General features: G+C 41.8%; 1 protein-coding gene and 1 pseudogene across 13 annotated transcripts in view; both read left to right on the top strand.

The window, feature by feature from the left end:
* Nucleotides 1-6,952, top strand: part of LOC129480709 (transcription initiation factor TFIID subunit 4B-like) — a 29,008-nt pseudogene extending 22,056 nt beyond the window's left edge.
* ANK2 (ankyrin 2) overlaps nt 1-15,071 on the top strand; it is a 719,880-nt gene that overhangs the window by 132,041 nt on the left and 572,768 nt on the right. The window lies entirely within an intron of this gene.

Raw genomic sequence — 15,071 nt, 5'->3', positions numbered from 1 at the left:
GATTACAGGCATGCACCATCACACCTAGTTCAGATTGGAAAAATCTTTACAGAGAAAATTAAGTTCTGTTTTCTTAGGAAAGTAGCATATTTATATTCTTTGTGGGTCATGTGATGAGATCTCAAATACCTGATTGTTATAGTTTTCTAATCTTGGCTTTCTGAGAATGTAGACCACCCTAATTTTTTTTGTTTGCTTGTTTTTTGTTTTTCGAGACTGGGTCTCAGTCTGTCACCCAGGCTGGAGTGCAGTGGTGTGATCACAGCTCATGTAAACTTGAACTCTTGGGCTCAAGTGATCCTCTCACCTCAGCCTCTTAAGTAACTGGGATTATAGGCAAGCACCACTATGCTGTCTTCTACCCTAATTAATAAGGGGATTATTGTTCAGTTATGGCAAATCACATACCATGAGAACATTTAGAAGCTTCATTCTATTTGGGTGGTTTTCTGAGTCATGGAATTATTTATTTATTTATGTTTTTGAGACAGGGTCTGTCTGTCACCCAGGCTGGAGTACATTGGTGAAATCTTGGCTTAATGCCACCTCTGCCTCCTGGGCTCAAGCCATCCTCCTATCTCAGCCCCACCAAATAGCTGGGACCACAGGTGTGTGCCACCACACCCAGCTAACTTTTGCATTTTTTGTAGACACAGGGTTTCACCTTGTTGCCCAGGCTGGTCTCGAATTCCCGGGCTCAAGCAATCCACCCGCCTCAGCCTCCCAAAGTGCTGGGATTACAGGCATGAGCCACTGCGCCTAATGTTCTTTCTTTATACTAACCTATTCATGGTGACATATTTAAACACTATTTAAGGGGCCAGGCACGGTGGCTTACGCCTGTAATCTCAGCGCTTTGGGAAGCCGAGGTGAGAGGATCATGAGGTTAGGAGATTGAGACCATCCTTGCTAACGCCGTGAAACTCTGTCTCTACTAAAAAAAAGCCAAAAACCAAAAATTAGCCCGGCGTGGTGGCCTGTGCCTGTAGTCCCAGCTACTCAGGAGGCTGAGGCAGGAGAATCTCTTGAACCTGGGAGGCGGAGGTTGCAGTGAGCCAAGATCACGCCACTGCACTCCAGCCTGGGTGACAGAGCGAGAATCCATCTCAAAAAATAAAAATAAAAATAAAAAAGAAAAATAACAACAACAACAAAAAGCCATTTAAGGCCGGGCGTAGTAGCTCATGCCTATAAATTCCAGCACTTTGGAGGCCGAGGTGGGCAGATCACTTGAGGTCAGGAGTTCGAGACCAGCTTGACCAACATGACCAAACCTTGTCTCTACTAAAATTACAAAAATTAGCTGAGGGTGGTGGCATGCGCCTGTGGCCCCAGCTACTTGGAGGGGTGAGGTAGGAGGATGGCTTCAAACTGGGAGGCGGAGGTTGCAGTGAGCCAAGATTGCAACCTGCACTCCGGCCTGGGTGACAGAGTGTAACCCTGTCTCAAAGAAAAACCCCGAAAAAATAAAAACAAAACAAACAAAATTTAAAAGAGGTTTAATTCAAAATAAAATTTCAGATTAATTTTTTCCCTGTTGAGATCAATGCTAGACCTACAAGAGATTTAAAAAAAAAAAATTGTTCATTGAATGATAGAACAAATATATAGAACATTGCAATTCTTGCTTATGAGAATAATGAGATTTAAAAGGTAATCCAACATTATGCTATTCCATAACGTTATTAGAATGCCCATCTGTTAATTATTCAATCTTATTTTGGTAAGGGTAAGACTGCCACGTATTTGCTTAAAATAATGCACATATGAATAAATGTCATAGATAATTCACCTGTGTTGATGCTATTTGTAAAAGCAATAAACACAAAATTAGATTGGGTGTTGTTTAATTACAATTTTTGGAAATCTCAAATTCAATACAGAGGCTCTCTGATTATATCCTGGATATGCAATAGTCAGTTTCTACTGGTTGAGTGAGGGTATCTCTTCATTGTAGACATTTAACTATAGTGATATATTAGGAGAAATTAGTTCTGGTGGCTTTGAGTGGTTTCAAAAAGAATAATTGGGACACTGTTCTAAACAGCCAGCACTCTCTAGCTCAGAAACAAATGACTGCATGTGTGACATTTCTAAATGGTGACATCTTCAAGGAACCCTCTAAATGGTTACTTATTTTAAGCTTCAGGTTATGGAGGAAAGAAAAAATTAGGCAGGGGATATTAGTTGTTAAGGGTCCTAACATGAACAGACAGAAACTCCAAATAAAGATATCATTTATTTCCAAAAGATGTAACTAAGAGAAAATGCAAAAAAAAAAAAAAAATGCAAAGTTCAGTAAAGTGAATAGCTGCTGTACTAATTGTAAATTTCACTCTTTGAGATCTTGGGTGCCTTTAACCAATTCCATTTAGGCAGAAAGCACAAGCAAATATCTCTTGTTGTAAGCAAAGCAACAAATTTAAGTTAATGCTAATGCGTTCATAGCCAGAGCCAAAAGTTTTTCAGGGTTATTATAGCACACTGGGCTCTCAGCCCATCCATCTAAATGTCCAAAGTACACTGAAGTTATGGATCAGCCCATTGTATATACCATCCCACGTGAGAGCCAGATGCTACTGTTTACTGTGCTAGTGACTTAGCCAGATTCAATGTGAAATCTGAGATTACTGTTTGGGGTCCATGGAAGTTATAGATGGATTTTTCTGATCATGGATTTAGGCTTCTATACTTCAATCTGTTTTGATTAATGCCGATTTTTTTTTTAAGGACAATCTTTCAAACCTAATTATACCCTAAACTTTAGACGGAGAATTTCCTTGTAAAAATTGTTTTCATTTATTGTCTTTGGACCTTGGATGTGTTGTAGGTCTTCAGCATCCATCTATCTATCTATCTATCTATCTATCTATCTATCTATCTATCTAGAGGGAGACAGGGTCTTGTTCTGTCACCCAGGCTGGAGGGCGGTGGTGTGATCATAGCTTACTGCAGTCTCGAACTCTTGGCCTCAAGCAATCTTCCAGCCTCAGCCTCCCAGGTAACTAAGATTACAAGACTACAGGAGAGTGACAGGACTACAACCATGACCAGTTAATTTTTTAAGTTTTACTTTTCTGGAGACAGGGTGTTCTGTTGCCCAGGCTGGTCTTGACCTCCTGGCTTCAAGCAATCCTCCTGCCTTAGCTTCCCAAAGTGCTGGGATTACAGATGTGAGCCATTGCACCCTGCCTTTAGCATTTTTTTTTGTTGTTGTTGTTAGACGGAGTCTTGCTCTGTCACCCAGGCTGGAGTGCAATGGCGCGATCTCAGCTCACTGCAACCTCCACCTCCCTGGTTCAAGCCTTTCTCCTGCCTCAGCCTCCCAGGTAGCTGGGACTACAGACATGCGCCACCACACCTGGCTAATTTTTGTATTTTTAGTACAGATGAGGTTTCACCATGCTGGCCAGGCTGATCTCAAATTCCTGACCAGGTGATCCACCCACCTCGGCCTCTCAAAGTGCTGGGATTACAGGTGTGAGCCACTGCACTCTGCCTTTAGCATATTTTTATTCTTTGTTTTGAGCATGGAAAAGAAGCCATGGAATTCTATTGCATAGCAACCACACTAGAAAATGTAATTATAATGCAGATTTTAAGATGATTTGGTAAAAAAAAAAAACAGTTCTGTATATATTGATTTAGAAAAAGACTATCCACTGTCTTAAGAAAATGTGGCACATATACACCTTGGAATACTATGCAGCCATAAAAAATGATGAGTTCATGTCCTTTGTAGGGACATGGATCAAGATGGAAACCATCATTCTGAGCAAACTATCGCAAGGACAGAAAACCAAACACCACATGTTCTCACTCATAGGTGGGAATTGAACAATGAGAACACTTGGACACAGGGTGGGGAACATCACATACTGGGCCTGTCATGGGGTGGGGGGAGGGAGGAGGGATAGCATTAGGAGATATACCTAATGTGAATAATGAGTTAACGGGTGCAGCACACCACCATGGCACATTATACGTATGTAACAAACCTGCATGTTGTGCACATGTACCCTAGAACATAAAGGATAATAAAAAATAATAATAAATTTAAAAAAAGAAAGAAAAAGACTATCCACTGTCCTCAGTTGGAAAGAAAATTTCATCATTCAAGACCCAGTATTATCAGATTTTGTTGACATAGTTAGATCCCTTATCCCTTAACCCTATCTGATTTGGTTTATGTCCTTTTCATCCAATTAAACTGGTTTTTGAGGAAGTATCACAAGTAATGATAATACTACCAATAATACTACCAATACTACAAAAGCAACTGTTGTAGGGGAGGAAAGATTTCCTTTCCTCATCCATTGCTAAGTTCATGGCTGAGGCACCTACAACAAAAGACAGATTAACCAGAGAAAATCATAAACCAAATTCATTTAATTAATATGTTTATATGACATAAGAGCCTTCAGAAATGAAGACCCAAAGAAACAGGTAAATTTGTACATTTTTGTGCTTAGGTTTGATGAAGAGTAGACAGTTGTGGAAAAGTAAGATTGGACAAAGGAGGTGTCATCTAATGGTAATAAACTCGGGGACTTAGCTAGACCTGTGTATTCATATTTGTCTCTGTGTCCCTGTGCCTTTGGAGATAAGAACATTCCTTTCCTCCACGTATAGGGTGGGCACCTTTGCATGAGAGCCTTAATTACTTATTTCACAGGAAGGTCAAAGAACTGTGTTTTGGCTTACTTCAGGGGAGAAAGGCAAGAGAAGGTCAACGAGTAACTTTTCTGCTTCTACTGCTTCCTCAAATGCCAAAGTGCCATATTTTGGGGTAGCATGTCCTGAACCCCATCACTGCTAAATGCTGAGCACTTTCCATATGCAAGACCCTGTACTAATACTTCGTTTATTTATGGACATTTCATAGACGGTAAGATGAACTTGCCCCAAATGTGTGACTTGTCATTTGAGAATCTAGTCAGTCCAGACTTTCTAAGTCTAAGGCCTATCTCATAACCTGTTGTTACTGTTTTCACTGTAAATTTCTATACAGTTGTGTAGTCTGTTTTGCTTCAGACTTCAAAACCACTTGTGACATCTGTACCAAACACAGTGACAATGGTCTCACTGCAACCTGAAAAGCCAGTTGTCCCTGGAACAGCAGTAACACTGTCCCTTCCAACAGTAACTTTTGAAGAATCTTCAGGTGCAGCTATTTGTCTTCCATCTGTGAAACCTTTTGTTACATCTACTGGGACCACATCTGACAAGGCTGTTATTGGCACTCCAATTCAAATCAAACTTGCCCAGCCGGGCCCTGTCCTTTCACAACCAGCTGGGATTCCATAGGCAGTTAAAGTCAAGCAACTAGTAGTTCAGCAGGCTTCAGGAGGCAATGAAAAACGGGTGGCCACACTTACACATTCCTCAGTATTGACCATTCAGAAATCTGGATAGAAGACGATGCCAGTGAACACCATAATACCTACCAGTCAGTTTCTTCCATCTTCCATTCTAAAGCAAATTACTCTGCCTGGAAATAAAATCCTGTCGCTTCAAGCATCTTCTACTCAAAAAAATAAAATAAAAGAGGATGGAACAATACGCTTCAGGGATGAAGATGACATCAATGATGTGACTTCTATGGCAGGGGTCAACCTTAATGAAGAAAATGCCTGTATCTTAGCAACAAACTCTGAATTGGTTGGCACACTCATTCAGTCATGTAAAGATGAACGATTTCTTTTTATTGGAGCTCTACAAAAGAGAATTTTAGACATTGGTAAAAAGCATGACATTACAGAACTTAACTCTGATGCTGTGAACTTGATCACCCATGCAACCCAGGAACAATTATGAGGCCTTCTAGAAAAACTGACTGCAATTGCTCAGCATTGAATGACTACTTACAAGGCAAGTGAAAATTACATCCTGTATAGTGATACCAGGTCACACCTCAAATTTCTTGAAAAGCTGGATCAATTGGAGAAGCAGAGAAAGGATTTAGAAGAAAGAGAAATGTTACTTAAGGCAGCCAGGAGTCATTCTAATAAAGAAGTTCCAGAACAGCTGAGATTAAAGCAGAAAGCCAATGAGTTACAGCAACTGGAACTTGAACAGATACAGCATAGAGATGCTAATCTCACAGCTCTTGCAGCTATTCGACCGAGGAAGAAGAGACCACTAGACCTTGGAAGTGAGGGCTTAAAAGATAATCTTCTTGCTTCTGGGACATCCAGCCTGACAGTCAGCAAACAGTTGCTTCGTCCAAAAATCACAAGAATCTGCCTCAGGGACTTGATATTTTGTATGGAACAGGAACAGGAGATGAAATATTCTCGAGCTCTATACCTGGCCCTTCTGAAGTGACCACTCCACTCTCTATCCAGATCCTTGCAATTTACTGCCAAGGAAGACACAAAGAGCATTGTTGCACTGTTCTGAAATTTCAATTCCTGGAACATAATCACCAGTACGAAAGAGCAAACAAATGGAAAAACATTTCATGCTCGTGGATAGGAAGAATCAATATTGTTAAAATGGCCATACTGTCCAAATCAATTTACATATTCAACACTATTCCTAAGTGACAACAATATTTTTTACAGAACTAGAAAAAGCTATTCTAAAATTCATAAGGAATAAAAAAAGAGACTGAATAAACAAAGCAATCCTAAGCAAAAAGAACAAAGCTGGAGGCATTACACTGCTCATCTTCAAACTATACCACAGGCTACAGTAACCAAAACAGCATAGCACTGGTACAAAGAGACACAGAGACGAATAGAACAGGTTAGAGAACACAGAAATAAAGTCGCAAACCTACAACCATCTGATCTTCAACAAAGCCTACAAAAATAAGCATTGGGGAAAGGATTCCCTATTCAATAAACACTGCTGGGATAACTGGCTAGCCATATGCAGAAGATTGAAACACGACCCCTTTCTTTCACCATATACAAAAATCAACTCAAGATGAATTACAGACTTTTTTTTTTTTGAGACAGAGTCTCGCTGTGTCGCCCAGGCTGGAGTGCAGTGGCATAATCTCGGCTCACTGCAACCTCCGCCTCCTGGGTTCAAGCAATTCTCTGCCTCAGCCTCCCACGTAGCTGGAATTACAAGCGCCCACCACCACGCCCAGCTAATTTTTGTATTTTTAGTAGAGAGGGGAGTTTCACCATCTTGGCCAGGCTGGTCTTGAATTCCTGACCTCGTGATCCACCCGCCTTGGCCTCCCAAAGTGTTGGGATTACAGGCGTGAGCCACCGCGCCCAGCCGAATTAAGGACTTAAATATAAAATCTGAAACTATAAAAACCCTAGCAGAACACATAGGATGTATAATTCTAGACACAGGCTCTGGCAAAGATGTCATGACAAAGATTCCAAAAGCAATGGCAACAAAACAAAAAATTGACAAATGGGACCTAATTAAAGTAAATAACCTTTCCACAGCCAAGGAAACTATTAGTGGAGTAAACAGACAACCTCCAGAATGGAGGTTTGCAAACTATGTATCCAGCAAAGGTCTATGTATCCGGCAAAGGTCTAATATCCGGAATCTATAAGGCACTTAAAGCAAAAAACAAACAACCCTATTAAAAAATGGGCAAAGGAGGCTGGGTGTGGTGGTTCACACCCATAATTCCAGCTCTTTGGGAGGCAGAAGCAGGTGGATCACTTGAGGCCAGGAGTTTGAGAACAGGCTGGCCAATATGGTGAAACCCCGTCTCCACTAAAAGCAAAACAAAAATTAGCCGGGCGTGGTGGCACCTGTAATCCCAGCTATTTGTGGGGCTGAGGCATAAGAATTGCTTGAACCCAGGAGGCGGAGGTTTCAGTGAGCTGAGATGATGCCACTGCATTCCAGCCTGGGTGACAGAGCAGGACTCTGTCTCAAAAATATAAATAAATGAATGAATGAATGAATGAATGAATAAATAAAGTGCAGTTTAAATCCAATGTTTGTTTGTTGGTTTTATGTCTAGATAATTTGTCTAATGCTGAGAGTAGAGTGTTTAAGTCCTTAACTATTACTGTATTAGAGTCTATTTCTCCCTTTATATCTGGGTGTTCCAGTGTTGGTACATATATATTTACAATTATATTTATTGTATCCTCAGGCCTGGTGCAGTGGCTCATGCCTATAATCCCAGCACTTTGGGAGGTGAAGGCAGAAGGATTGCTTTGAGACAGGAGTTAGACTAGCCTGGGCAACATAGTATGAGCCCATCTCTACAAAAAAAAAAAAAAAAAAAAGGAAGGGCAAAGGACATGGAGAGACACTTCTCAAAAGAAGACACACAGGCGGCCAACAGGCATATGAAAAAAATTCTCAAAACTAATCATTAGAGATATGCAAATCAAAACCACAATGAGATACCATCTCACACCAGTTAGAAAGGCTATTATTAAAAAGTCAGTGCTGGGCGTGGTGGCTCACACCTGTAATCCCAGCACTTTGGGAGGCCGAGGATGGCAGATCACAAGGTCAGGAGATGGAGACCATCCTGGCTAACATGGTGAAACCCCATCTCTACTAACAATACAAAAGCAAAATTAGCTGGGCGTGGTGGTGGGCACCTGTAGTCCCAGCTACTCGGGAGGCTGAGGCGGGAGAATGGCGTGAACCTGGGTGGTGGAGCTTGCAGTGAGTGGAGATCACGCCACTGCACTCTAGCCTGGGTAACAGAGTGAGACTCTGCATCTCAAAAAAAAAAAAAAAAATTTAAAAAAGTCAAAAAATAACATGCTGGCGAGGTTGTGGAGAAAAGCGAACACTTATCTACTGCTGGTGGGAATGTAAACTAGGTCAGCCACTATGGAAAGCAGTTTGAAGATTTCTCAAAGAACTTAAAAGAGAGCTACCCTTTGACACAGCACCTCATCACTGAGTATATAACCAAAGAAACATAAATTGTTCTACCATAAAGTCATATGCACACATATGTTCATTGCAGCACTATTCACAATAGCAAAGACATGGAATCAACCTAAAAGCCCATCAACTGTGGACTGGGTAAATAAAATGTGGTACATACACAACATGGAATACTACAGTCATTAAAATGAATGAGATCATGTCCTTTGTAGCGATATAGATGGAGCTGGAGGCCATTATCCTAAGCAAATTAACACAGTAACAGAATACCAGATGTTCTCATTTATAGGTGGAAGCTAAACATGGAGTACAAATACACATGGACACAAAGAAGGGAACATTAGACACTGGGGCCTACTTAAAGGTGGAGTGTGGGAGGAGAGTAAAGATTGGTACTTTTGGTTACTATGGTTATTACCTGGGTAACAAAATAATCTATACACCAAACCCCTGTAACACACAATTTTTTGTTTTTTTTTTTGAGACTGAGAGGTGACAACGTGCTAACAGCCCTCGCTCGCTCTCGGCACCTCCTCAGGCTACAGCGTCCACTCTGGCCGCACTTGAGGAGCCCTTCAGTCCCCAGCTGCACTGTGGGAGTCCCTCTCTGGGCTGGCCAAGGCCGAAGCCAGCTCCCTCTGCTTGCAGGGAGGTGTGGAGGGAGAGGCGCTGGCAGGAACTGGGGCTGTGCGTGGCACTCGCAGGCCAGCACGGGTTCCAGGTGGGCACGGGCTCGGTGGGCCCTGCATTCAGAGCGGCTGGCTAGAGCCGCTGGCCCCAGGCAGTGAGGGGCTTAGCACGTGGGCCAGCAGCTGCGGAGGGTGCGCCGGGTACCCCAGCACTGCTGGCCCACCCACGCCCTGCTTGAATTCTCCCCGGGCCTCAGCTGCCTCCCCACAGGGCAGGGCTCGGGACCTGCAGCCCACCATGCCTGAGCCCCCACCCCCTCCATGGGCTCCCGCGTGGCCCAAGCCTCCCCAACGAGTGCTGCCCCCTGCTCCATGGTGCCCAGTCCCATCGACCGCCCAATGGCTGAGGAATGCGGGCACGCAGCATGGGACTGGCAGGCAGCTCTGCCCACAGCCCCGGTGTGGGATCCACTAGGCGAAGCAAGCTGGGCTCCTGAGTCAGGTGGGGACATGAAGAACTTTTATGTCTAGCTAAAGGATTATAAATGCACCAATCAGCACTCTGTGCCTAGCTCAAGGTTTGTAAATGCACCAATCAGTGCTCTGTGTCTACCTAATCTAGTGGGGACTTGGAGAACTTTTATGTCTAGCTAAAGGATTGTAAACACACCAATCAGCACCCTGTGTCTAGCTCAAGGTTTGTAAATGCACCAATCAGCGCTCTGTGTCTAGCTAATCTAGTGGGGACTTGGAGAACTTTTGTGTCTAGCTAAAGGATTGTAAATGCACCAATCAGCGCTCTGTGTCTAGCTAATCTAGTGGGGACTTGGAGAACTTTTGTGTCTAGCTAAAGGATTGTAAATGCACCAAGCAGCACTCTGTGTCTAGTTCAAGGTTTGTAAACGCACCAATCATCACCCTGTGTCTAGCTCAAGGTTTGTAAATGCACCAATCAGCACCCTGTCAAAATGGACCAATCAGCTCTCTGTAAAACGGGCCAATCAGCTCTCTGTAAAATGGACCAGTCAGCAGGATGTGGGTGGGGTCAGAAGAGGGAATAAAAGCAGGCTGCTGGAACCAACAGCGGCAACCTGCTTGGGTCCCCGCTTGGGTCCTCTTTCATGTTGTGGAAGCTTTGTTCTTTCACTCTTTGCAATAAATCTTGCTGCTGCTCACTCTTTGAGTCCATGCCGCCTTTATGAGCTGTGACACTCACCGTGAAGGTCTGCAGCTTCACTCCTGAAACCAGCAAGACCACAAACTCACTGGGAGGAATGAACAACTCCGGACACGCCACCTTTATCAACTGTAACACTCATTGTGAAGGTCTGCAGCTTCACTCCTGAGGCCAGTGAGATCACGAACCCACCAGAAGGAATAAACTCTGGACACATCTGAACATCCGAAGGAAAAAACTCCAGACGCACCATCTTTAAGAACCGTAACACTCACCGCGAGGGTCCGCGGCTTCATTCCTGAAATCAGCGAGACCAAGAACCCACCAATTCCGGACACAAGACGGTCTCATTATGTCATGCAGGCTGGAGAGCAGTGCCACAATCTCAGGCCACTGCAACTTCTGACTCCCGTGTTCAAGCAATTCTCCTGCCTCAGCCTCTTGAGTAGCGAGGACTACAGGTGTGAGCCACCAACACCAGGCTAATTTTTGTATTTTTAGTAGAGACGGGGTTTCATCATGTTGACCAGGGTGGGTTCTAAATCCTGGCCTCAAGTGATCCGCCTGCCTTGGCCTTCCAAAGTGCTGTGATTACAGGCATGAGCCACAGCACCTGGCCTGTAAGACGCAATTTACTTATATACCAAACCTGTACATGTACCCCTGAACCTAAAATAAAAGTTGGAAGAAAAAAATAGATTTTGCATCATTTTACAGTCACAAAATTATTTTATTTTGCCCAGGAAAGACTATTGTTTCTTCATATTGTGTACTGTGTGCTTACTAAAACTTTGTTGATATGGATAAAAGCAGAGTCATTCAAATTGTAAAGTTATTTGTAGAGTAGTACTGCAGAATTTTAAATACCTCATCCCGATATTGTATGATATTCAATTTCAGAATAAACTAAGTCCTGTAAGAACATTTGGCCCAGATGTTACTAAAAATAATTGTTGCTCTAAAATTTCACACAGAGAATAACATTCCATGGTCTTCTACTGTTATGCACTATTGCTTCATTTTTCCATTTGGGATTGAAAAGGAGAAATTTAGAAAAATATTTTAAAAGGATATATATTCTTGCTTTATAACTTCCAATATTCTGCTTCAGTTAAATCTAAATTGTTGTAAAGAGACAACTGTATACTTGTGTTTAAGCACTCATCTGTTTAAATTATTTAGAATTTAAGTTGGAAAGACACAAGTCCACCTAAAGACAGATAGTAGGTAGCATACTATATGTTAGGACATGGAGCTAGTACAAGTAGGTTGGAAGGACAGAAAGTGATCTGTAGCAGCTGGATGGGAAGACTAGCTTTGTTTGGACATGGGATAGTTTGAAAGGTGATCTTACTTTCAGTTTGAAGCACAAGAGAAACAGAAAGAGTCTTGGTTGTTCTGATAGTGAAGGAAATTCCTTAGACGTTCTACTGAAGAAAGCCTTGGAATATAGAATTATAAAAAGTTTTAAACAGAATAAGCCAAACATGAGGTAGTGGGTAAGGGGAGGAAATAATACGCTGAAATGCCAATCTATAGACCACAGTAGCTCTAAAATCTAGAGCACTAGAATATTGGATTGGACAGACAGCTGGCTGGAGATGTCTGATTTTAGAGATGTCAGGGCAATTTTTGCAAGATAAATCTGATAGGTCAAAATTAGAGTAGTTTAAGCAGTGACTACTCTCATTTACACTTAATGATTAGTTTTGATGATACGTGATGCACCTAGGTGCCTATATATTTTTTCTTTTAATTTATGTATGATTTATTTATTTATTTATTTTTGAGAGGGAGTCTCGCTCTGTCGCCCAGGCTGGAGTGCAGTGGCGCCATCTCCGCTCACTGCAAGCTCCGCCTCTTGGGTTCACGCCATTCTTCTGGCTCAGCCTCCCGAGTAGCTAGGACTACAGGCGCCCGACTCCACGCCTGGCTGATTTTTTGTATTTTTAGTAAAGACAGGGTTTCACCATGTTAGCCAGGATGGTCTCGATCTCCTGACCTCACGATCTGCCCTCCTCGGCCTTCCAAAGTGCTGGGATTACAGGCGTGAGCCACCGCGCCTGGCCGGAATGATTTATGTTTTAAAATACATAATAGACTGTCCCAAATTCAAAAGGTACAAAACGATAAATAAGTCTTTCTTTATCTCTGGTGCTCCAGTTCTCCTCCTCGGAGACAACTGCTGTTTTTAATTCCATGTGTGTCTTCCGAGTATATTGTATGACTATATATACATAGATATAACTTTTAAAACACAAATTGTAACATACTACATATACTATTCTGTGCCTTTTTTCATTTAACATGTCTTGAAGATTATTCTCCGTCAGTACATACAAAGTTGCCTTATGCTTTAAAAAAATGTTTTATTATGAAAAAGTTCAGACATACACAAAACTAGAACGTATAATGGACCCCCAGGTAGCCATTACCCAGTTCAGCGCATATATCAATATTTTGACATTCTTACTATGTATTAGATGATATTAAAAATTATTAACTTTGTTAGGTGAGATAGTGGTTTGGTGGTTATATTTAAAAAATGTTCTTAGAGAAGCATCTTGAAATATTTATGACTGAAATGATATGTTCTCTGAAGTTTGAGATTTACTTTAAAATATACCAGAAGAAAAAAGTATGTGTGGAAGGAGTAGCTTGAACCAAGGCCGAGGCGGGTGGATCACGAGGTCAGGAGATCGAGACCACGGTGAAACCCCGTCTCTACTAAAAATACAAAAAAATTAGCCGGGCATGGTGGCGGGTGCCTGTAGTCCCAGCTACTCAGAGAGGCTGAGGCAGGAGAATGGCGTGAACCCGGGAGGCAAAGCTTGCAGTGAGCCGAGATCGTGCCACTGCACTCCAGCCTGGGCGACAGAGCAAGACTCCATCTCAAAAAAAAAAAAAAAAAAAAGAAATACATTTGCCAATCTGGTTCTATCTATAGCTCTCCCTTTTTTGGAAGTATTTAAAAATGAATCTTAGATATTATGTAATTTCACCCATAAATACTTCTGTATGTATTTCTAATATTATAAGGACTTAAACACTACAAAGCCATTATCACATCTCAGAAAATTAACAGTAATTCTTAGTATAATCCAATATCCAGTCCATTTTCCAATTGCTCTGATTTTCTCAAAAATGGCTTTTTGCAGTTGCATTGTTTATGAGTCAAATTAGGTCCACATATGGCATGTCTTAGGTCTTTCTTGATCTTTAATAATCAGACATTAAAAACAACAGATCTTTAAAAAACAGACACTTGTTCCTTTGAGAAACTGGCTTATCCGTTCTGTAGAAGGCCCCACCTTCTGGATTTGACTGGTTGTTTCCTCCAGGTGTGGTTCAACTTGTTCCTCTATCCCTTATATTTGAGTCTTGCTTAGATTCAGGTTCAGTATATTTGCCAAGCCTCCTTCATAGGGGGTGCTTGCTCTGCTCCTCCTGCTGTATCATCTCAGGAAGCCTGTATGTCTCATGTTTCACTCTGAGTGATACTAAGATTTAGGAGAGTATTTGGGTGGTGTCAGCCTCATCTGCCATCAACATTTCACTTGATATTTTTGGCATGCAGTGATTATTAATGACTGAGTCCATTATTCCATTAGGGAATCCAAAACGGTTTTCAAATTCCTACATTCTGTTTATACTTATTACTTGGAATTGTTCTACAAAGAAGTTTCCCTCATGACTTTTTGATAAACCAAAGTATACAGTTGGCTTATTCTTTTTAACAACCACATAGCATTTTATTGTACTATAATTTAACTGGTCATCTATTATTTAAAGTATTTGCTCTTTTTTGTTTGTTTACATTTTTTCCAACTGTATTTTCTCATATACTTATGCATTTATAGTGAAGAGTAAACTATATAATTTTATAGTTATATTTTAACGGAAAAATAATTATCAGACTTTTTCACTCTGTGTGTATGTATTTAGTATAAATATAAGAGGCCAGACCTGTATTTTAACCCTTGATTGGTACTTATTTATCACATGATGATGGGGGAAATTATCCTTTCTTTTTTCTTTCCTTCTATTTATTCTTTCTAAGCCTATTCTCTTTTTTTTTTTTTTTTTTTTTGAGACGGAGTCTCGCTCTGTCGCCCAGGCTGGAGTGCAGTGGCGCGATCTCAGCTCACTGCAAGCTCTGCCTCCCGGGTTCACGCCATTCTCCTGCATCAGCCTCTCCGAGTAGCTGGGACTACAGGTGCCCGCCACCACACCTGGCTAATTTTTTTTTTTTTGTATTTTTAGTAGAGATGGGGTTTCACCATGGTCTCGATCTCCTGACCTCGTGATCCGCCCGCCTCGGCCTCCCAAAGTGCTGGGATTACAAGCATGAGCCACCGCGCCCAGCCTAAGCCTCATTTTCTTAATTCATATACTGAGAATAATAACCAATTTCTGGAATGTTT

Source organism: Symphalangus syndactylus, chromosome 4, assembly GCF_028878055.3.
Source record: "Symphalangus syndactylus isolate Jambi chromosome 4, NHGRI_mSymSyn1-v2.1_pri, whole genome shotgun sequence".
Lineage (NCBI taxonomy): Eukaryota > Metazoa > Chordata > Mammalia > Primates > Hylobatidae > Symphalangus > Symphalangus syndactylus.
Note: the sequence above shows the minus strand (reverse complement) of the source record. Positions and strands in the feature narration are given on the sequence as shown.